The sequence below is a fragment of the Kryptolebias marmoratus genome, linkage group LG3 (genome assembly GCF_001649575.2).
Source record: "Kryptolebias marmoratus isolate JLee-2015 linkage group LG3, ASM164957v2, whole genome shotgun sequence".
Lineage (NCBI taxonomy): Eukaryota > Metazoa > Chordata > Actinopteri > Cyprinodontiformes > Rivulidae > Kryptolebias > Kryptolebias marmoratus.
Genome location: NC_051432.1, coordinates 19102653 through 19124759, shown reverse-complemented (window position 1 = coordinate 19124759; position 22107 = coordinate 19102653). Strand labels below are relative to the sequence as shown.

General features: G+C 40.6%; 1 protein-coding gene across 4 annotated transcripts in view; it reads left to right on the top strand.

Annotated features, from left to right (window-relative positions):
- Positions 1-22107, top strand: part of mgat3b (beta-1,4-mannosyl-glycoprotein 4-beta-N-acetylglucosaminyltransferase b) — a 58350-nt gene that overhangs the window by 3130 nt on the left and 33113 nt on the right. Inside the window, exon 1 of one of the 4 annotated variants that reach the window (XM_017406126.3) lies at positions 3673-4393. The exons of 2 other annotated variants lie outside the window; for them this stretch is intronic. The gene's annotated coding sequence lies outside the window, so the exon portion shown is untranslated. Of the gene's footprint in view, positions 1-3672; positions 4394-22107 lie in introns of those variants that run through there. One more of the 4 variants, XM_017406082.3, reaches the window with a different exon arrangement.

Genomic DNA, 22107 nt, shown 5'->3' with positions numbered 1-22107 from the left:
AAGTGGCTGGGGAGAGGGAAGTCTGGGTCTCCCTGCTTAGGCTGCTGCCCCCGCGACCCGACCCCGGATAAGCGGAAGACAATGGATGGATGGATGGATGGTTTGATTTAAGCATCTTAGTCTGACAGACGCTTCCACCAAGAATTCTCTTTGCTCTGAAAATAATTTACATTTGCTTTTGTTACGTCCAGAAATTCTGAAAATATAGATGAACTCAAGTAATGCTTGAAAGTATTGAAATGCCTGCGCTTGTTGGAAAGTACACTTTGACTTTCCTGCTTTTTTTTTAACCATGTGCTAACTCTTAGCGAAATAGCAAATACATATCGCTTGTGTCAAACTTTTAAAAAAAAAAGCATTTCTATGTCAATGTTACTCTTTTGTCTGATGGTTGGCTTGGGGCCACTAATTTGCCTTTTGTTCCAGAGCTCGCTTTTGTTGTCCTTAAGCACACATGTGGCTTTATATGTACCTAACGAATTAATTCGGTGTGACTTTTGTTCACCGTTCTTATCAGCCTGAAGCTTAGTGGCTGCAGTAGTGGAGCAATAAAGCTTCAGTATTTCTGGGCTTGAATCAAAGACACTTCTATCTTTCATGTCGTATTTTTACACTGTGATTGAAGAGGTCATTGTCATATGTGTATTTGTGTCTTGAGAAGTAGCGCAAGCTTTCTTTTTTTTTTTTTAAGTGACAGTTTGTAGGTTTATTTGTAGCGTTAACGCTTCCAAAGATAGTTAAGCTCTTTTGAAGTTGGGTTACCTGTGTGTTGCTGTCAGTTTCGCTTTGCACAGTCAAAGTTATGTACATAGAGTTTTGAGGTTATTTGCAAAACCAAATGCTGAAGTGATATGTACAACAGGTAGAATAATAATTGTTCATACCCTCTCCACAAATCCCCACTTTAAAATATCTCAGTATTATCCACTATAACTCTAATATTGTTTGTTTTTTTTGTTGTTATTATCTGAAAAGACCTTATTAGAAGCTGCATAAGACAAATTGTTGCTTCGGTTTTTATCGTTATAGGTGCCAATATTGTCCCTAGACATTCGTTTAAGACATTACTAATTAGGTTCATTGCTCATAAAAACTTACCTGATCTTTCATTTCTAACCATGTCGCAGCGCTCATTAGGTTCCATTACCAAAGCTATCTTAATAGCTGTACTGTTTGAGGGAGGCTCCTTTTGTCAAACAAAGAAAAGGAAGATAACTCACGCTCTCGGTGAATTATGCTGACAGGCTGACATCAATATTTGATAAAGAGAAGAAACAGCATGATATGTGGTTTGCTAAGCCCTCCCCCTAATGGCCACTGATCGCTCAGAGGGTGAGCGAAAGCAAGCTTTGAGGTTGGAGATCCCGCGCCGATGTGAGAGATGTTACCCTCCAGGAGGCTCAGCAACCAGCGGGATTAACTGCATTTGTAACAAGCCGAGGTGTTGCCAACTTCCCCAGTGCTGACACTACTAAAACGCAGTGACTCACGCATGCCTCTTCAAGTCTGAACAGTGTCACAGCTGTGGCGTAACAATCGTCTTTTATTCACATGACTCAACAGTTTCCTCCGGGCTTGAAGTCGTGACAGTCGAACTTCACATTAAAGTTGGAATAGTTAAAGCTGCGACAAAGCAGGGCAAAAAAAAAGTCACCTTTGTATTTAATTTGGCAAAATGTGATTGACAATTGCACCCCGATAATACACAAAACATAAACCAACAGGCGGTTTTCTACCTCAGAAAAAACAAAAAAAGTTGGTCAGGATAAAAAAAGTAAGGTGTCTTTTTTTACAAACTAACAAAAGCTGAGAAATTAGGGAACTGAAAGAGCCAAAACAGGCATGAAGGCCCGCTTTTATTATTCTGAAACCTCAGGGTGTTTTACACAATGTTTGGTAGTATTTTAATAAACTTCTCTCTAACAGCTGTTTTCACAACCACTGTAAAGTGATATCAATTTTGTCTAGTGTTTTAGTATTATTATCATGTTTAAAAATAACAAACCAGCAAATGTAACTTTTTTAATCGAGGGCAAAATTGTCAAGATACAACGGCAGATGATTCTTTTTATCTTCAATCAGCAGCTTGTTTTGCATTGAAGAGATAGTGGGAAACCATGAAGGGGACAGACGTTTAAACTGCAAAGGAGACTATCTGCTGGCACTGTAGGTAGCATTAAAAAGTTCCTTTTCTTTTAATTTAATAACAAAAACACACAAACATGCAGTTAACTGTGCAGTGGGAATCATCGGTAATGGATCCAGTTCAGTTCAACACAATCAGTGTTTAAGTAATTATAAAATAGCCGTTTGGAGAAAACAGAGTAGGTTGTGGTCTTTGCAAAATTAGATGGGTTTTTTTGCATGCGCAAGAAGCAATGTAAGCGAAGAGGAAACCCCAACACCAAAGGTTTGGTTTTTGTTTTAATACTGAAACTAGTTCTTCAGCAGTGATGAAGAACACAACCAATGTAAACGAACAAACAAAAAAAACACAACAACTTGAAAATAAATGGATAAACTTTTGGAAAGACTAAGGAACTATTTCTCAAAGATTTCCTACAAAATATGATTTTTTATAAATAAAAAAGTGCATACATAATTTAATTAAAGGCCTTGCATTCCTTAAAGGGACACATCATTTGCATTTTAATGCCAGAGTTTTAAACAAAGACCATCAGATGAGGAGAAGAGATGAAGTTATAATCATTTTGGTCAAACCTGTGGCAGCCATCTTGAATTAGGCTGACTCCAAAAGTCAATCAGTTGTGGATGTACAGCCAGTGATTACTTTTATTAGGATTTATGAAATAGTTTGCATTTCTACTCATATTAGGACATTGTTTTGACTTCCATTCCTTTCTGTAGCCTGACCCTTGGAATTAATCCTAACTCCTAATTAAAAGATGTATTAAAGTCTGGATTTGTTCCCCACATGGACTACAGATACTGACAAGCAAGGTGATTATACCAAAAAGGATCCTACACAAAAAACATGCACACATACACACGCACCCCCACCAACACACACACAAAGGCAAAATATCATCATCTTTTCACCTTCTGTGGTGTCATTAGAAACCCTCTTGGCATTTAATAATTAATTAAAATAGCACATTAGGCTTTTATTTTTAATTTTTTTATCAGTGATGGAACAGACCTGAATGATCCCAACAAACTGAGCCGCTCACGGTCACGGTCCCTCTGGCGCCTCCTTCAGGCCGTCGCCAGAAACGAACCACAAATAGCACCATCACAAATAGCACCTTCCTGCATCTGCAGCACTCTGTCAGCGCCGTTCTTAAGTGTGAGCATTCCGGGCTGAAACCTTTGGTGTGTGCGTGTGTGTGTGTGTGTGTGTGTGTGTGTGTGTGTGCGCGCGTGCAGTTTGAGTCTTGCCTCTCAGTGGAGTTGGATGGAAGCCTAAATAGCATTTGTCTTAGAGGCTTTCTCAAAGCGTCCCTGGATGAATAAGTTTTTTTGTTCTCCACGAGCCTCTCTGTGTTCCTTCCTCCCCCCCCCCACCACCTCCTCCTCCTCCTCCTCCTGTGCTCATATTTCAGAATCGTAGATTTCTCCCGATCTGGCCCCCCTCCTCGCGCCGCTGATAAAGCAGCATAACGGGGTGGAGCTCTCATCTCGGGGGCTCCTCCTTCCGTTCCCTTCGGTTTCTTCCACTTGCCCCCCCTCCGTACAAACACACACACACACACCGTCTCGTCTCCACCTTCTCCACCGTGCAGCTATCTGTATCGCGAAGGAAGGCGATAAAAGAAAAAAAAAGGCGAAGAGGCTGGAGGTCGGTGTTTTGCTGTGAGCTGAACAGGCGTCACGGCGGCTCCGGAGCTCGGCTCGGAGGGAGACGCATCACGGACCGAGAGGCGGAGGGAGGAGGCGGCTGTGGCTCGTAAACACGACACCGAGCGGCCGAACCGGACGGTGGACAGCAGCGGCTATCACCCCCCACCACCACCGTTCCCCGTCCTCTTCTTTTTTTTTAGTACTATTTCGCTCTGTCTGGCTTCGGCACACAGTCAGCTCGGTGTTTGTTTGTTTGTTTTTCCTGTTATTTTTATCTTGGCGGAATAAACCTAAAGCCGCCGCCTGCCGCCGCTGGGTCGACGGGATTCCCGGAGCGCGTCCTGCCCGGGACGGTTTCCAGCCGCCGGATACAACCAGGGCAGCGGAGGCGAGGATGACCGTAGAGTAACCCGGCTGAAAGCAGCGAAGAGCCCCCCTCTTCCTCCTCCTCCTCCGGTTATCTCCGAGCCTCCAGCGCCGCCGACGTGATGCTCCAGCCGCTGCTGCAGCAAAGCGACGAGGCTTGACTGAGAGCAGCGGGGCTCCCCGCCACCATGAACCTCTGAAAGACATCCGACACAGGCACAGATGGGTAAGACGAGACGATTTCAGCTTATTTATTTATTTACTTTCAATCATTCCGGGATACGGAGGCAGGGCTGGGGATGGGGAGAAGCAGACCCCTTCCTTCCCTCTCTTACATAGATTTTTTTTTTAATATATAACTAAAATGGATGATTTCCCCACCTCTTCAGATTCAGAAGATGCAGGGAACTAAATGCACAGCTTTTTGCCACAGTTTGTGTTTGGGCCTGCTTTGGCTTGCCATTTCATTTTTGCTCATTTTTAGCCTTGCTGTTTGAGATCTGTTGCTAACAATGTGTGCTTTCCAGGACTGTAGAATTACCAAAAACAAACAAACACAAACCTGGAAGGTCAAGAGGTCAGAAGGGTCCTGAGGTGTTACCTGTGGGGTGTGAGTCTTCAGGCGTCTCACATTCAGTTCAGATTCAGAGGTATCTGAACTGAACCGATTTCTAATCGCTGATATCGGCCGCTTTTTAAAAACTGTCAATCGATCCATCCTGTGCGTACCTGATCAATGACCAAGTAGGAGCATGAAGGTGCTACAGCCAGCTTACTGTAGCCCACAATTTAGATTTATTTAAGCAAGAATGTTCTTTTGTACATTATTTCTCTTCTAGGGGTTGTTAAATATGCGTTTATTTAAGTGAAGCTATTATTGTTAAATGAAAAGTACACACTGACCCCTCCCCTCTCAGAAAAAAAGAATGATGCTGATTTTTAAAGCTTGGCATCAGTCATAGAAAACCTCTCTTCAGAGGGTTTGCATTGTGATTATAAAGCAACTATGGATGATGAAAGTCAAAGAAACCAAATATTTTGCTCTACAATGCATTATAAAAGCATTTTCCTTCAAACTACACACTGGCACTTGCAAAGTGAGCAAAATACGATATAAGATAAAGACAGGCCTGCGTTCAGTCAGTGCAGTTTCTGCATCTTTAAATAAGCAAAAACATGATCAGTTCGTTGGGTTGACGTTGAGATAATGCTGCCGATGTTTGGAATACGGTTCTGTTATTAAAACTTAAAGTGCTCTTTAATGTCATCGTGCTTTTCCGGCTGCTTTTCTTGATTCTGCCTCACATCCTCCTTCCAACAACAACAACAAAAAAACAGGAAAACCACCCAGCGCTCGCTCTAGTCACAGCTTCGCGGGAGAAAGCCACTGCCACACATCACCTCCCCATGTTTGAAACACCCTGCCCCTGGCGGCTGCCTCCTGCATGCGCCGGCTGCAAGCCAAGCTGACAGATTCTATTTTCATCCCGCAGATAGTCAACTGAAACCAAAACCCCCGCCGCTGCTCCGCGCTGAATCCATTTTTAATTTCCCGTGAGAGCCGGCTCCCCAACTCGTGCTCAGGGGGTCAGGTATTGATCTAAAGCTACAGAAGGGTGCATGAATATGAGGGTAGGCGAGCAGGGGGGTGGGGGTTGGGGATGGTAGGGAACCCTGCAGTGTGTACGAATCTAGCAGTGCACCATACACATGCACCGCTTCCTGTTTTCCTCAGTGTGCCACCTTTAAAGCGCAGCAAGTGTAAATGTGTGTCGTAGCACGGCAGTCGTTGCCACTTTTGCCCCATGCCCTGCCAAAAAAAAAAAAAAAAAACGTTGCAGGGCTCCGCGTCTCAAACAGCCTCGCGTCTCAAACAGCCTCACGTCTCACGGACGGCCCTTTTTTCACTTCACACGGTGATGCAGATGCTGAGCGACAGGGTGGACAGGTGTGAGTCTGTGTTTGTGTCTTTGCAGGGGAGGAAGAGGAGAAAATTCTCGCCGTTACTTCTTTGAGCTGAGGTGACGCGACCAGTGGGGGTCAAAACTGATAAATTAAGAATGTGAATTTTAAAGATGGAGAGGTGATGGATGTATAGTACCGCTGGAGGGAAAAGAAGGGAGAAAAAACTTGACAGAGTGACCGCAAGGGACAGGCAGGGGGATGTTATTCAGTCATCAGCCTGAAACAATGTGGAGGCTCGGGAGCTCCACCTGAGCCCCACAGCTGAAGCTCACTTCCTTTGCCAGATTTGATTAGGAACACGCTTGTGAGTCCTTCCCCCATCTCGTCTGTCTCCCTGTCTCTGGTACTGGCTCCTTCACTTTTCACTGGAACCCCTGCCATGACCCTGTAAACGCATGTCTGCTGCCAGAACATTTGGTGGGAGAAGAGAACGAAAATGGTCGATGGTGAAGACAAAAACAGTAAATGCACAGTGCAGAAAACATTCGTTCAATATGGCTCTGTTGTTGTACAACCGGTTCTAAGGTACTTTGGTTCTAAGGCTGTGAGGCTTCGTTGATTAGTCAAATGCACTGTATCATTGGCGTGCAAAGCGTGACTGCACGGCACTTTGAAATATAAAAAGCCTTTATTGCAGTTCAAGCAGTTCTTTGTGAGAATAATATTGCAAAGTGTGATACTTGGACGATGATGAACTTTTGTCGTACTGAGCCGCACCCGTTGTTTTGATTCTGTGTTGTTTTTGATGGCTGTACAATTTCTGCAGTCTCAGCAAAAATGTGCAGGCCGTCGGAAAACAATGTGTTGTAATTTTGACTCCCCGTTCTCCCGAGATTTAATCGCTGCAAGAAAGCCATTAAATGCGGTCCCCAAAATGTCAAGCTTTTACTTAAAAGCAGTGAAATGCAGACTGACAGATCACTTCTCCGATTCCCGTCTTTACCCACGACGGCTGATGACAAGCTTAGCTGCTGATCTTGCAGTCTTCTTGTCTTTCTCCACAAAGGGGGAAATAATTATCAGATGGTGTTGCTACTGCTCAAACGGTGACGCTTTGTTTTATGTTTAGATACGTTATGATTTGGATAAGAAGCGAAGAAGAGCATGGGTTGCAGTTTTCACTTTTTCTTACCCAAGTCGGTGAACGACTTGTACAGCAAAGTATTCTTCTATTAAAACTTAAACAGCAAAACGGTTGATGAGTCCCAGTACCGCAGTAGATCAGTGGTCAGTGCTGTGGTCTCCTGAGGCTGCAGGTTCAAGCCCAGGTTCGCATTCAAAGCCAGTGCCTGGAAGTATTTAGGCTTCTGTGTATAAAGACAAAACTAATGTTGACAAGAGCCACACGATCTGCAGCTTGTGTACCCATTTCCACATGGAAATGGTAGCTGCCGCTGCTAACAGAGGAGTGTCGAGCAAAAGGCATTAAAGTTTCCACCTGACTTGTAAATAGTCAGGCAAATCACAAAGTTTATTGCAACTTTTATGACATAAGGTTTGCATCCAGGGCTTCTGCGCTCTGTCTTTGCATGTCGGAGCCACGTGAAAACGTGATCGTCACAGCCGTTCCCGTATTTTTACAGGACGATCACAACAGTCAGTGTTTATTAGTACAGCTGTGGTAACAAGCGCACCAGTACCAGTGGTTGGGAGCACCACTTTAAGGCAGAAATCATGCAAACAGTCGTATTAGTGACAGAACAGTGTGACCTCGGTTTCAGAGTGTGGTAAAGAGGCGTCATCAAATCTTATTGTCCGTGACATGCAACTTTGCACCTATATAGTTGTTTCAGTAAAGTGTTGCTTTTCCCACTTAATCAACTAATCTGCTGCTCCTCTTGCACAGATCTTTCATTGTGTCGACCCCCTTTTCAGGGCCTGTGACTCGAGTTGCGAGGCCAACCTAAATGGCTTTGCTGGCACACAGAGAAGCTGTGTGGCACACGATATTGCCAAAGGTGATGTGGGTGCGCAGAGATTAGCGTCCATTTATGTGGTCCTTCCCTTTAAACAAAAACAAATGAACAAACTTTAGATTAACAACATATCAGATGTTCCATGTGAATTAGTTGACAGCCAAAGTTCTGTTTCTAATTTGACCTCTAATTTTAACTCAACAGCTACAGTCCGGTCCAAAAAAAACCAAAAACGCTTGAAAAAGTTAACTCGAGTTCCATACTGCGTGTTGTAAAAAGTGCGAATGTTTGCAGGAAATGAGCACAAACTGCGCTTGTTGTTATAGGCAGATGGAGACAGACATCTGATATCCCGTAGTGTGCGAACGCCAGTGAAGGACGGCAAAGGGCAACAGAATCTGTTCGCCATCGCCGAAGAGAATCTCTGTTATCGCATCAAGTGCGCTACCTGGGAAGTGGCGGCTTTTGTTCACAAACCTTGGTTTGACAATAATGGAAAAAAAAGTGGTTGTAAACAAGAAAAAAAAAAAAATCACTAGAAAATAAATGCGTCCTCTGCACTTGCACGGTGAAAGATATGATATAAGTATGTGTTGTAAGCTTAGTTGAAATGTTTGGAGATAAAAAAAACATTTCCAGATGACAAATCAGTTTGTGCGTGCAGCGTAAACCCTCTATTACCCAGATTGATATCTGTTTAAGTTTTAAAAGTGGAGGCATGTCTTCCAATTAATCTTCTGATAAAAGCAGAAGTTTGCGGCTTCACGGCTACAACCGAAGAGGCTCCGGTTTACAGGATGAAAGTCAAACAGAAAAGTAGACCTAAGGACTAAATTGCACAACGAAGTGTGGAAAGTGTTGCATCGGTAGAGCATTGTGTCTGTGATTGCAGGTTAGTTCCTACATTACTAAAAATGAAACAAATGTGCGTTGAAGATGCAAATTACGTTCAGAACCGGTAAGCTGCTGGCTCTTGAAATTGAAACGTTAAAAAAAGTTTTGTTTTTAGTCATTGTTTCTCAGCAGTGGTTGGCAAAAATACAGTAAACGGTTGAGTGAGCTGCTTGGAAGGCCGTATTATATTCAAAACTTAGTAAAACTGTCTGCCCAAGGTGGTTTTTCCAGTAAATGCTCTGTATTCTACATATATTCAATGGTACAAGGAGATTTGAAAAAAAAAAAAAAAGAGCAGAGACTAAGAATGGGCCAGTAAGAGATTCCATTGGTATGGTAAGAATTATATATATATATATATATATATATATATATATATATATCAGTGTTCAACATATTATTTGTGCAAGAAAAACTACATACTGTTAAATGTTTTAGATGGTTAAATCCTTTAGTTATTCTAAATGTCCCAAATTAAGCTGGACTTGGACGTGTCAGAGGAGTAAACTGATCATGAAACTGATCATGATCTCTGTCGAAAATCGGCTTTTTTTGTAATCTCTTACACCTCTTCTGCTTCCTCGTTTTTTTTTTTAAACACTCAGATAACTCAGAGTCAAATAGATAACAGAGAGTCTTCTTCACTCAGTTCCTCAGAGAAAACGTGTCATATTTAGTGCAAAGTAGCCACATAGTTAGTAGTGGTGTGTTTTGGAGTGTTTAATAGGCTGGTCGCCAGTCAAGCCTAAAATCATCCAGTTCCGGACACTAGCTGATTTATTGGCACATTCGTACTTTTAAAGCAATTACAAGACACAGCTTGGTTGAGAGTGGGGACAAAAGGAACGGCTTAACAGCATGGGAAAGTGCTAACACAAGCTGAGTACTCAGTTTTAAATTTCGTCTTCGTCTTATAAATCCTGTCACCTGTATTTTTTTTTTTTTTCATTGACCTGGGTCTTTTAGTAGAAGCAATCTCTGCGTGCATTATTACACCCTGTGAGTAATCTCTGCTGTTCACGGGGGTCGTCTCAGGCTCCAAGATGCCCAGACAGCTCCATGCTAACAGGTTATGTTCAGCTGAGCACAGCTTGCTGCTGCTTGGGGAATTAAGCTGTGTTCGACCTCTGATCTGGCATCTGTGGACACACACACTCACACAGGCATGGAAATGCACACTGGAAGGCTCCTTATTCTTGGAGAAAGAGAGAGAGACAGACAGAGAGAAGCAGACACATAACATCTCTTTCTTTCTGACATCTGCTTCATGCTTCTATTTCACTCAACTTATTAATCTTCCAGTGCAGCTCTCCAATGCTTTTTTTTCCTGCCTACGCCTCTTGTAAATGCATATTGAATCTCCTACACATACATGCATTATAATCACCCCCTGCCCACATATCCTGCAAATCTTACATTGTGTTTAAAGACAGCTTGCTGAAGAATGAAGGAAGTTTTTAAAAAAAAGACAGGAAAGGTTTCAGCCGATCTCTCCTGCCTTGGTGTTCACAGCCCTTATTAGTCAGTCGGATAATGTTTGATGGCTCCTTGCACGAACAGCTCAGAGTTTTCCAGTCACTAACCTGCTGTCACCCACAAAGCTGTGCAGATAAAAAGTATCATACACCATATTAAAGTTAGCATCATTGCATTCTGCTTTGAGGCTGCTTTACCATTTTTTTTGTATGTGAGTTGTGTCATTGAGCAGGGGATGTACTGCAGAGATAGTATTGCAAGTTCTGTGCAAAGCGTACTCAAGGTTTTGTCATAAAAAGTGATGCTGTTGAGGCTGATCAGCAAACGCAGGTTTTTCCTTCATGGATGCAAAGTGGAAGCAACAGTAAAAGAACATATTTCACCAAAGAGAAGTCAGAAATATCAACAACATTACTCAAAGTGAATCTAAAAGAATGAAAAGAGTAGAAAATTTGATAGAACAAAAAGCCTGTTTGTGGCATCTACTTGTGCACATAGATGCCTTGTGTTGTCCCATTAACATTTTCACTCATGCAAACAAATGAGAGTATTTGCAAAGGCAAATATCCCTCCTAGACATGAATGATCATTTGTACCAAAAATATTTGTCCTAAGTTTATTTTAAATGTTTTATTTTATACTTTACTAACTTTTTGTTTGGGATCTTTGAGGCAGTCATCTTAATCTGAAGGTACAACCAGGAAGTAAACAGCTCTGGAATGGGACAATTTCCTCTAAACATGGGAAGCTGCACCCATTGAATCTAAACATACACTGAAACATTACTTTGTAACATTTTTAGAGTCCTACAAATAAAACCACTTCTTACAGTCACTATTGTAATCCATGGGTCCTTTTTACAAATTATAGCTGCAATGACAAGCCCTTTTTTAAGCCTCTTTAGCTGTTTACAAATGCACCGATTTAGTCAGTCGTGCTTACACAATAAAGCCAGCACGGTGAACTTTAGGAGGCATGTTGTATAACTCAGTGGAGGTAATGTTGAGCAGTACTATTAAAATCTCACGATGTGATCACACTGAATGTCTGTCATCAGTACATTACATCCTACGGTGGTCTACAGGTGCAAATGCACAGCAAACAGCTAAATGTTCCGCAAACTGTGAAACGCGCTGTAAACACATGAACACAAAAAACAAATGCAGCAGGAAAAATGCTGCATAAGAAAAAATACGATCCCAGAAAATAGACAGATTCAAAAACATACAACCAACAAAACAGATGCAAAGGAAATATGCTGCAAATACCAACACTAAAAGCTCAGAAAACATCAGCGAGTAAGAAAAGCTACAAACTTACTCCACAAAACTGAAGTGCACCAGACCACTAGGGGCACTCAAGGTTGGCTCTGCGGAATCAGCATCGTCTTCCTGCCTATGATCTGGCTGGCAGTGAGGTTTCGGTCCGCTCACCTCCGTGTGCGCCCTCCTCCTAAACACTGTGGTTCACTTAGGGACCATCCAAAAAATTACAGAACCAATGATGCTTGAATAACAACAATTAAATTAAAAATGGTTTCACTAGACACACAGTTAGACACACCTAACTGTGTCTGATTTTAAAGCATTTTATAATTTTTATTAATATTTTTATGAAAAATTTACCTTTTTTCCCCCCAAAAGCTTCCATGTCTTTAATGCAGGTGATGTAAAGTTAGTGTTGAATTGTTTCATTAGACTGGCGTTTGGTGCACGTTTAGCTGTTTGCTGTGCTTTTGCACTTGTTTGCCACCCTAACATCCTCTGATTTACTCTTACACCCTGCTGTGACTACCCTCCCTTGCCAACTCAGAGGCATAACATTGGTGGGTCAACTTCAGCCCGTCGTGCCACTTTGGTTGCTACATAAATCACACCAAGGCGAGGAAAAAGTAATCTTGGGCTCAGCTTGAAAAAGACTACTCTAGAGTGAGGTTTAAATAAATATGCTACAAAAGCAGTTTGAATTTCTTGTTTGGTAATTTGTACAGCCGGTGAAGATCTGGCTCCTGCATCAACCCTGACCCAACCCATTGTATTTAACGATCTTCCTGGAACTGCTTTGGTTGAAAAGGAGAACTTTGTTATGACTCTGTAGTAAAACACAAATACTCTGTCTTTACAGAAGGGTCTTGAGGGGCAGTTGTGTAATGGTACAGTATGGTATTCCAGTCTTGCAGGTGAACGGGACCACGGTTGGGGTTTGTGTGGATAAAAAAGCACTTGACTCAATCCTGCTGTTCATTAAGGACAGAATCAACCATCCAACCATTTACCACTGCAACTTGTTTTCTTGCTACACTTGCTTCCTGGCCCCCTTTTGCTCATCTTTTCTTCTTATTTTTACAGCGTTTTTTCCTTTTCTAACTGAGATTGTTTTGGTTTTGTGCTGTCCCTCCTCCCCCACTCCCTCACACCCACACAGACACACGGCGCATTGTGCTGTTGTCAGAAAGCCAAGCTGACTTTACCACTGAGCCAAAATAGAACTCGTCTGTCCTTTAGGGAAATGTCTCCCCTTTTCTCTTCAGGCACCCTCTTTTATCCCACTGGTCATCGTAGTATCGTGTTGCAGTTATGGATTCGCTGAGAGACCTTAAAAGACCTACCTGGGAGAGAAAATGCTCCTGACCTGTTCTCAAGCCAGCATGTGTGTTTACTGGGGCTGCAGTGCTGGAGTTTTCCTCTGCTGCACAATTCATAGGAGCTGTCTGGTGCCAGTTGGAAATGCAGCACAAGTCATGATGGGGTCAAAGATCAATATGCAGATCTGTCTTGGCAGTGCACCAGATGGTTTGTGTTTGCCATTTGGAACTAAAAACTTAAGAAATATGCACTGAAACAATTGAATTTATAGCCCAAATTACTGCTTATTAAGCTAAGTTTGCAGATTTAGAGGCATTTATACATATTGGTAAAAACGGTGCTGTCTTATACTGAAAAATAAGTGCAATTCAGATCTGAAAAATCTGCCAGTTCATTGCTAACTTTATCCGAACCTGTTTATTTACGCACACAGTGCAGTTTTTGCTGGGATTTTACAAATTTCCTCTGTCCCCTTATTTTAGCAAAAGACAAATTTATCATTTCCCTAAATGTATTTTTTTTTTCATTAAGAAAGAACTATTTCCAGCACTGAGAACAATTTTTAAATCTATTTTTAACAAAAATCCTAAAGATGATGATAGCAAAAATGGAAAAAAATACTAACTGGTAAAACATTTTAAACACATTTTCTTTTCTTCAAATCAAAGGTGTCTTCACACAGATAGTGAATGGAATGTGAATTTTACTGCAGGATATCCTATAAAGCCATTTATTTGCCCCAGTCAGCCAGTTTATTAATAGTGCAGATGTTAGCTGTGGGCTAGACAGCAATAGATGCACTCAGTGTCTGTGTTTGTGTTCGGCTAAGCCTTTGATTGATGTCTGAACTCTAGAGAAACACTTGTCATGACAATTGCCTTGGTTTGAGCAAATCATTGTGCAAAAATTAATTGCGATATTTGATGTTGTTGACATTTTATGTTCATTTATCTTTTCACTAATATGGTTAAAGGATGGCAAAAAAATACCCATTTAAACAACAAGGAATATTTTATTTATAGACAAAATGTAAAAATCCAAGTATAATCTATGTGAAGAAATTGTGCAACTAAGACAACTAAAATTAATTTGAAAATTCAGCTGTTTTTCTTCCTCCTTATATTAAGGAAGTTATAAACTTGTATTAAACTGCTACTGGCAAAAAGACTAGTATCACTGAGGTCAAGTAATGTTACTAAGGTAAAGGTTATCTTTTTCGACTGGAGAGCATTATTTTTTTTTTGCCATTATTTTTTCTTCTTTTTTTTATCAAAGTCACACTACTAGACTGCTTTCGTTGAAAGACTCACAGAGCTATTTTTATCTCAGCAAAAATGGAGGCACTGAGGCTTAATGTGTAGATAGACATTTGATATGAGGCAAGAAAAGCATAAAGCGCTTATAGATGCTTTGCCATTTCATTGTCTTTTAATTGGCACATGCAGATATGCTGTTAGCCTTAGCGTTGCCAGGCTATAACTTTATTCCTTAACCCAACACTTGTTTGCCGGAATAAATAAATAAAATATATATAAAAGAAAAATGTGAACAAATCATCGGGTCGCCAAGGTAAAAGCTGCAGATAAGAGATGAAAGAGGCAGTTCGAGGGGCGCAATCATAATTTATTTTGAACAACAAAATTGCAGCATGGCCGTTAAGCTTAGTAAGAGCAACGGTGACACACTGTTATCACATTACTTGTCTATTTTTTTCTCTTTTTTGGGGGGCTGCTGAGAAATGCATACACCAATGAGGAGGCTGCTACTAATAGGATGAGGGACGTGAAGAAAGGTGGGAGAGGAAGAGCAACTGTTTGTGTGCGGATGGACTGACTGATGGAGAAATGGGGATTGAGAGTGAGCGGAAGATGAAAGACATATTCATCAGGATTATCCTGCAGCATAGAATGTCATTTGGGATAGTAGACCAGTGCTTCCCGAACGCACAGCGTAAGCGTGCTGCCTCGCGAGGATGCAGAAACAGACAGCTTTTAAGCTCTTTTCTGGAACAACCCCCTCCCAAAAAAAGACACTGCTACCAGTTCTTACTGTATACGGCTTTGAAATTGTGTGTATGGGTCTGTGTGTTGGCTTTTTTTTTTGCTCTCTTTGTTGAATCTCACTGGAATTCCTCCCACTTGATTACACTGTTTATTCTTTGTGTATCCCCAAGCCCCAGCCCACCAGCAGCGTGCAGCCAGGAGGACAGCCTGAATAGCTGCTCGATGCTTTGTATTCCACGTGTGTAGTTACACATCGCTCAAGACTGAAGGACAGATGCATAAAGATTGTTGTCGATTTAGGACGTACATGCTATCAGTTGCATTTTCTGCAAATTCAACTAAAGAGTAGTCCCAAAGATGAACCTAAACAGTTTTTGCCACTTAGAGTTGATGATGCAGAACTGGACAGAGCACATCTCAAAGTTCAAATGTAGTTTTTGTACACCAGAGTTTAAATTTACATTAAAAATAACCATTTTACAGTTACATATGTAGTCTTAATTTTTCACTGCATCCCCATGCAGAAATGAAATACTTGAGTTAAAAGCACATACAGTATTCAACATTTTGCAGTAAACATAAAACTAGAGTTTCTCTTATCTTTGATCAGATTTAGCCCCTGTTCTGTCTTCACTTCTTTTCTTCTCATATGTGAGACAATGCCTTTTGAACTTGGGCCTGTCAACGTTCTCCTTGTGTTTCCAACATAAAAATAACCCTCCTTTAGTAACAGCACAACCTCCCATTCGTCCTTTCCTCATTGTCAACTAGAGATCATATTGTGTTTCTGTTTCGAGGCTTCACCCAGCTGGATGTGCATTGTTTTGTAAAGACTATGTAAGTGAACACCACCATATCTGCTGCTAAATCTTAGGCAAAGATTCCTGGAAGGCTGAAATTCTATTATTCAGCTTAGATGCTGACAGATCAGGAGGAAGGGTTGTGTGAGAGATCAGGTTTTTTTGGGGCCTTGGGGTGAATCCAATTTCACCTCTTGCCCCGACCATTTAACCCTATACAATCTGTGCTTTCATGTCATTTGCTCGGGGTGTCCCAATTTGTTTTTGTGTGTGATTTAGAAGAACCAAAGTGATTGGACTATCTGGTCCTACAAGGGTCAAACTTCAAATGGTATATTAAGAGTATTACAGTATAGAAACTCATTAATGTAAGTATTTTCTCCTTTTATTTCATAGTTATAAAATAATAATTAATATGTAGTGTAATGTGTATTTCAGTGTATTATGCTTGATATCATATCAGATTACCACTAGAAAAAACAAAAACCTGCTAGAAAGCCAATACAGCTCACAAAACACATTTTTGTGTTTATAGATACTGGTTCAACAAGTAATCTGTTTATTTATTTATTTATTTGGGAAATTGATCATACTTAATATTTGTACAGCTTTTACTGCTCACTTTTCTTTTATCATTTGAACATTTTCAGATAATCAGCAAACATCAAACACAGCTGCGGCTGACAGAAATGTTCGTTTTTCAGGTATTTGGTCACGGACAATTAAACTAATTGCACACAGTTTAGTTAAATTTAGTTGCGTTTAGCCTTTGGGGGACCATTAATGTCTGAAAGATGTTTCAAAGCAACTCATCTAATAGTTGGAGAAACACTGCGGCTATAAAAACGAGTCTGCTCACTGAGATCTGTGAGAAGCTAACAGTGATGTGTTGTGTTCTGTACTTCTTCTTTTGAAGAGTTTTGTTGTTGACTAAGACCTACTTCAGCCTGCAGATTTTACACAATGGAACATTATACCTAGATGTATATCTGATATGGTCCCACCCCATCAGAAGATATGATACAGCACTACTGTAGACACAGGAGGTGGGCACTGGGCTGAATGGACTTTATTGTTTTCCAGCAACACTGCCTTGGTGACAAGTGTGCAGAAAAATTCTCATTCATACACTCAGACACTGACACACACACACACACACACACAAAGGTGCATGATGAAGGGCACTTTACTGGAATTTACACTAGTTTTTATTTTCTAATGAGAGCTTCACATTAAAACTGTGCACATCGCTTCTGCAGCAAAAATCTTTCAATCCAGCTCTTCTAGCAGATATGTCAAGGTAATCCTTGTTTTTTTAACATTGTAATCACAGCTTGGAGATCAAATGAAAATAAGGGATAGTTTGGTTTTTTTACATACAAGAAATGTCTCATTACACATACACAGTAGCTTACAGTAATAACAGACTTAAAATCAATAAATCTCACATAAAAACAAACATATCCACACCTAATAAAAATCCCAAACCAGTACCATTGGAAGTTAGTAAAGTTAGTAAAGCATTTTAGCCTATAGATTTTTCTTGCATGGATGTTTCGCTGATGCAGATGCAAACATCCTGTTATAGTTCTGTTTTTGTATCTCTTTCTCACACGCACAAAAGCCCCAAAACTATTTTTTTGCTCTTTAGTACCATATAGCATTCTTAGTAGATATATGGCACACAGCGAAACACCACTTGAATACAAATAAACCAGCCAAGAGGAGATAATAGCCTGAAAAGTCTTCCTGCTGACTGTATCAACACAGATAAATTACAAACTCATTCTGCAGTTCGTTATCTTGAGCAATGCTCTGTTGGTGGGGAGCAAAGAAACACAGCCTAGTGTGCTGCAACTTCCTCATCATCGGAGGCCCCACTACCTGTTTACTTGTTCTGACTTGGCAGTTGATGAGCTGCAAATCAGCTTTCTCACTTCGGCTCTGTTAGGCGTTATGGGACTCATCGTTTTATTTCCGTTTTTGACGATCAAACCATCTGAAGAAAGCATATCCCTGAACTGCCCACACAGAATGACTAATACATGGTTGTTGGGAATTTGGGAGGATGTCTCTACTGTCAGCACTAAACATCAAAGATGTGGCTCCAAAAAGATATCAAAGACATTTTTTTTATTATTAATATGAAAGTCTCCTGTTCATTGTTAGCAGCTACCATGCAAAATTCTCTCATGGTTTTAGGATGTCCATATACAGGTATTTTATTTTATTTTATTTTATTTTATTACTCCTCAGTTGATGCACCTTTGCTTCTTCAATGAACCTGACTCAAGAAACTTTATTCAGACCAAGATAACAGCTGTTTTTTGCTCTAAATGATTAGATTTTTGCTCGTTTTTAGAGCTGTGCAGACCTATGGTTTATTTTTTGGCAGTTAAAGGAAAAGTTGTGAGCTGTAGTGTGATGGACATCATCCTGAAAACATCTATAGAGCTGTTTTTGCTATTTATTTTTTAAAAAGAAAGACTTGGTGTGAAACAGGAACTGCCTGTGTGTGTCCATGTGGAAGTGTGTTTACATTTGAATATCCATATTTTCCTTTTAAAGAATTAGCCCCGAGGCATGAATTTGGAGACAAGACTCCCACTGTTCTGCCCCCGCTGACAGTTTCAGCAGCGTAATGCTGCATTTTATCCGAGACAAAAGAGGCTCTGTGCGTCTAAAATGATCTTATTTATCTGTTTTAGCAGACAGTTGTGTTCTTGTTTTTATCTTGGACAACCATTAAGCCACACAGACTGGGTCACCGTTGTCTCCCCAATTCAGGAATTTGCTGTTGTGTCCCTGGTCAAGACTTTCTTTGTCCCTCTAATGGGAAATCTAATTTGCATCATATCAAGCAACACACTCCGTGACATCCAGATGAGCTAGAGACAAATTACCAGTGGCAGTAGAATGACTGTCGCTCACAAGTTGTTGCAGGCAAAAAAAAAGATCTCATTGCCTGACTGAATCCCACCTTGTTTGCTTTATTGTCCTCAACTCACACCGGTTATTCTCTTGAAAGAAACTCACCTTTTTCCTCTTTCTCTGCACATCCTAATTGTTTTACACTCGAAGGTAATAAGTGTTTTTTTTTTCTGTTGATGTGAAGCAAAGCTTTTTTTTTAATCCAGCCTTTCATAAACTTGGCTGATCCAGGACACGGAGCTTATTCTCCTGCTGATACTCAAAAATGTAAAATGCAAGCAACCCAAACAGGAAATTAAACAAGCTGTGCAGTCAAGGGCTGTTGGACTGTGGGATCCGGACTCCCAGGTGCTGTAGAGCAGTGTTTAAAAGTGGATTAATGCAGCTATAAATTTACAGCAGAGTTTAGCTTTATTTGATTTGAACAAGTCAGTGATGAAAACATATCCCTAAATGTACTTGGATTAATGTAAAATATATGACTTTTTCCATGCCTTTATATAAATCCATATTTGTAACACCCTTGTCCTCAGACTCATCTAGTGCATACACATCCTGTCATTTCTCACCACCATCAGTAATAATACTTAACAACTGTCTGCATCATTACTGCTTATCTTGTATAATTAGCTTCCAGCGGTCTATCTCTCCTCTCACGTCCCCCCCAGAGACAGCCGGCGCTGCCTCACAGGACTGGTATTCATTTGCAAATGCTTCTTGCAAAGTGTCTCTCACAAAAACCTTACTGATACAAACAAAATCACATGCAGTTTAAAGTAATTACATTATAGGAGGTTTTAAATCGAATTAAGCTGAGGCACAATAAAACATATAAACCAGAACAAAAAGAAAGAACTAATATAGACACTAGACACCAATATATTCCTCTAAAATAGTACACAAACTACTTTAATTATGGATGAATTGTTTTCAACTTTTGATTAACAAAACAAAAAATGTTGCTTATCATAAAATGTGCAAATTGCCAACAACCTCATCAAACACTTTATAAAGTGAGTGTTTAATTAACTGTTTTTTTACACAGTGTTAAAAAAGGGAGTATTTTTAGCTTGTCTCTCATCCTCTGGAGGGCTGATACAGCAGCTGGGAGAGGAAAGACCAACTGCCAGTGAGGCCTTTTTCAGACTCTGCTGCAGCTGGATCAGCATCACCTGCCTGTGGTGATGCTTATTTGTGTAGTTTATGCAAATTTTTCATGTCGCACTGCAGCTAAATCAACTCCAGTTTCATTATTTTAATTACAGCATGACCCCAAGTATCTTGTCTCGGTGAGCTTATTTGTCAGAAGTGTTTATCCCTGAGTGACGACGTGATCATGAGTGAATCCAGGTGATGTGAGAAGCATCAGACCTGCTTTACCCACACGGCACGTCACAAGATTAAAACCAGTTCCTGGGAAGAAGAAAAAATGTTTCCTTCAGGGCTGGATCGTGTTCCTCTGCCGCCTCTTTGCTCCTGTAATCACTGCAGAAGCAGGCAGACACTAGAACGAGAGCGAGCTTCATTCCATTTAAATGATCCCATTTGTTTTCAGTCACCAAAAGCATTTGGTCCATCCTGAAGTGACTAAACAAACCGCTCTGCTGCACCTGCTCCAGACTGATTTCAGGCAATCAGCCAAAAGAAGCTGCTGTAGTGTGGCTGTAGAGTTAATTACCATCCAGCATTTTCATTTTAACAGTTTAGTAGCTGCCCAGCCTAGCTTTGAATCACATCAAGTGATGTGATTTTTTTTCCAGTTGTCATAGAAACCTAGCTGTATGTATTTATGTAAGTGCGTTAGGGCTAGTTGTGTATAATTGTTTAAAAAATAAGCAGAAAAAAAAGACAATAATTCGTATCTGGCTGTCAGCTCTACTCTTTTTAAATGCTTTGAGATTCTGTCTCATTTCCCCGATGATTAATTCTGTGGGAATATTTTCAATTTCTTGATGTAAATCGTGTGATTAAAAAGCTTTAGAACACAGGAGCACTGCTGAAAGTCCAGGCTAATAAGCTGCACAAGGTCAGCTTGGTACAAAAGGAGATGGCTGGTAATCTTTGTCATATCATCAACATTCATACACTAAAACAAACCAAAACTGTGCAGCAGTGGGAGCTGGAAACAGTGTTACCTTTCCAGGTGTGCTGCTTTGTGGTATGAATCTGACACGAAGGTGAGAACTGATAACATCTTGCAGTGTTTTTGTATTTTGTATTTTTTTGTATTTTTATTTGGACCAGACTTGCAGCAGAGTCAGAAATGAAAAATTGGAGAGAAAGTCAGTTGGTGGGAGAGATGCAAGACAGGAAACTGAGTGACAATGTGCTGTCAGCTAGAGGACAACTGGAACTACTGACAAGTGGTGTGTGTGTGTGTGTACATGGTGGTGGTGGGGGTTGTGTGTGTATTTATATCTTTGTACGCCTCTGTGAAGATTAGCATGAGTCCTAGCAGAAAAAGGAGCATAGCAAACAGCCTGAGGTTATTTACCAAACTCTCAGTGCACTTGGACAGGCTAGCACGTCACCGTCCCTGTATCCTGCAGACATGTAGCCCAGGGGGCTTGACATTTTCCCTTTTTTTTCACCCCCAGTCCTCTTTTTTTTTTCTCAACATTTTTGACCTTTCTGGTTTGTACTGTATATGTTGGTGGGGCTTTCACTAAAAAAAAAAAAGGACGAGCACAGTCAGTTGGTTGAGGTCACCAAAGGGACACTTTGACGGGTAAACATGACTTCATTGTAGACATTAAATGAAAAGTTCAGATCTTTTGGAGTTGGGTTTTGTGAGAACATTGTCTCACCTGAAATAGTCTATATTTATAGTGTACACTTTTCTACTATAACAGAAGTTATCACACTGGACATTCCAACTAAATGTTGATACATCTGCAGTTTTCAGTGCGGCTGCATTGACAACCTGCAGCTGTTTATTTAGCTCATGCTTTTATTAATTTGGATATAACTTAAAGTGTTAGACTTATCCATGCAGAGATGTTGTGGGTATGTTATTAAGGGTATCTTTAGAAAAAGAAAGTTGGAAACAAGTTTAAATAAACAGATTTCAGATATATCGTCTTTTCATGTCTGCAGTTATTCAGGCTTATGCAGAGAGACTGTTGACCCTAACCCTAATTCTAGTGTTAAATTAGTTTTATGTATATAAAGAATTTCTTTTGAAATTTTCCAAAGCTTTACCAGAAAATGGTCTCTTCAACACTGGATCAAGGAGTTGTGTTTGAAAACTAAAAAACTTGGTGACAAATCAGTTCTTTCTATGCACATTCAGCTTTTATCAATCCTTTTATTGTCTTCCAAGGCCATGATTTTGTTTCACAACCAACAGCTTCACAAGCGAACCCCCCCC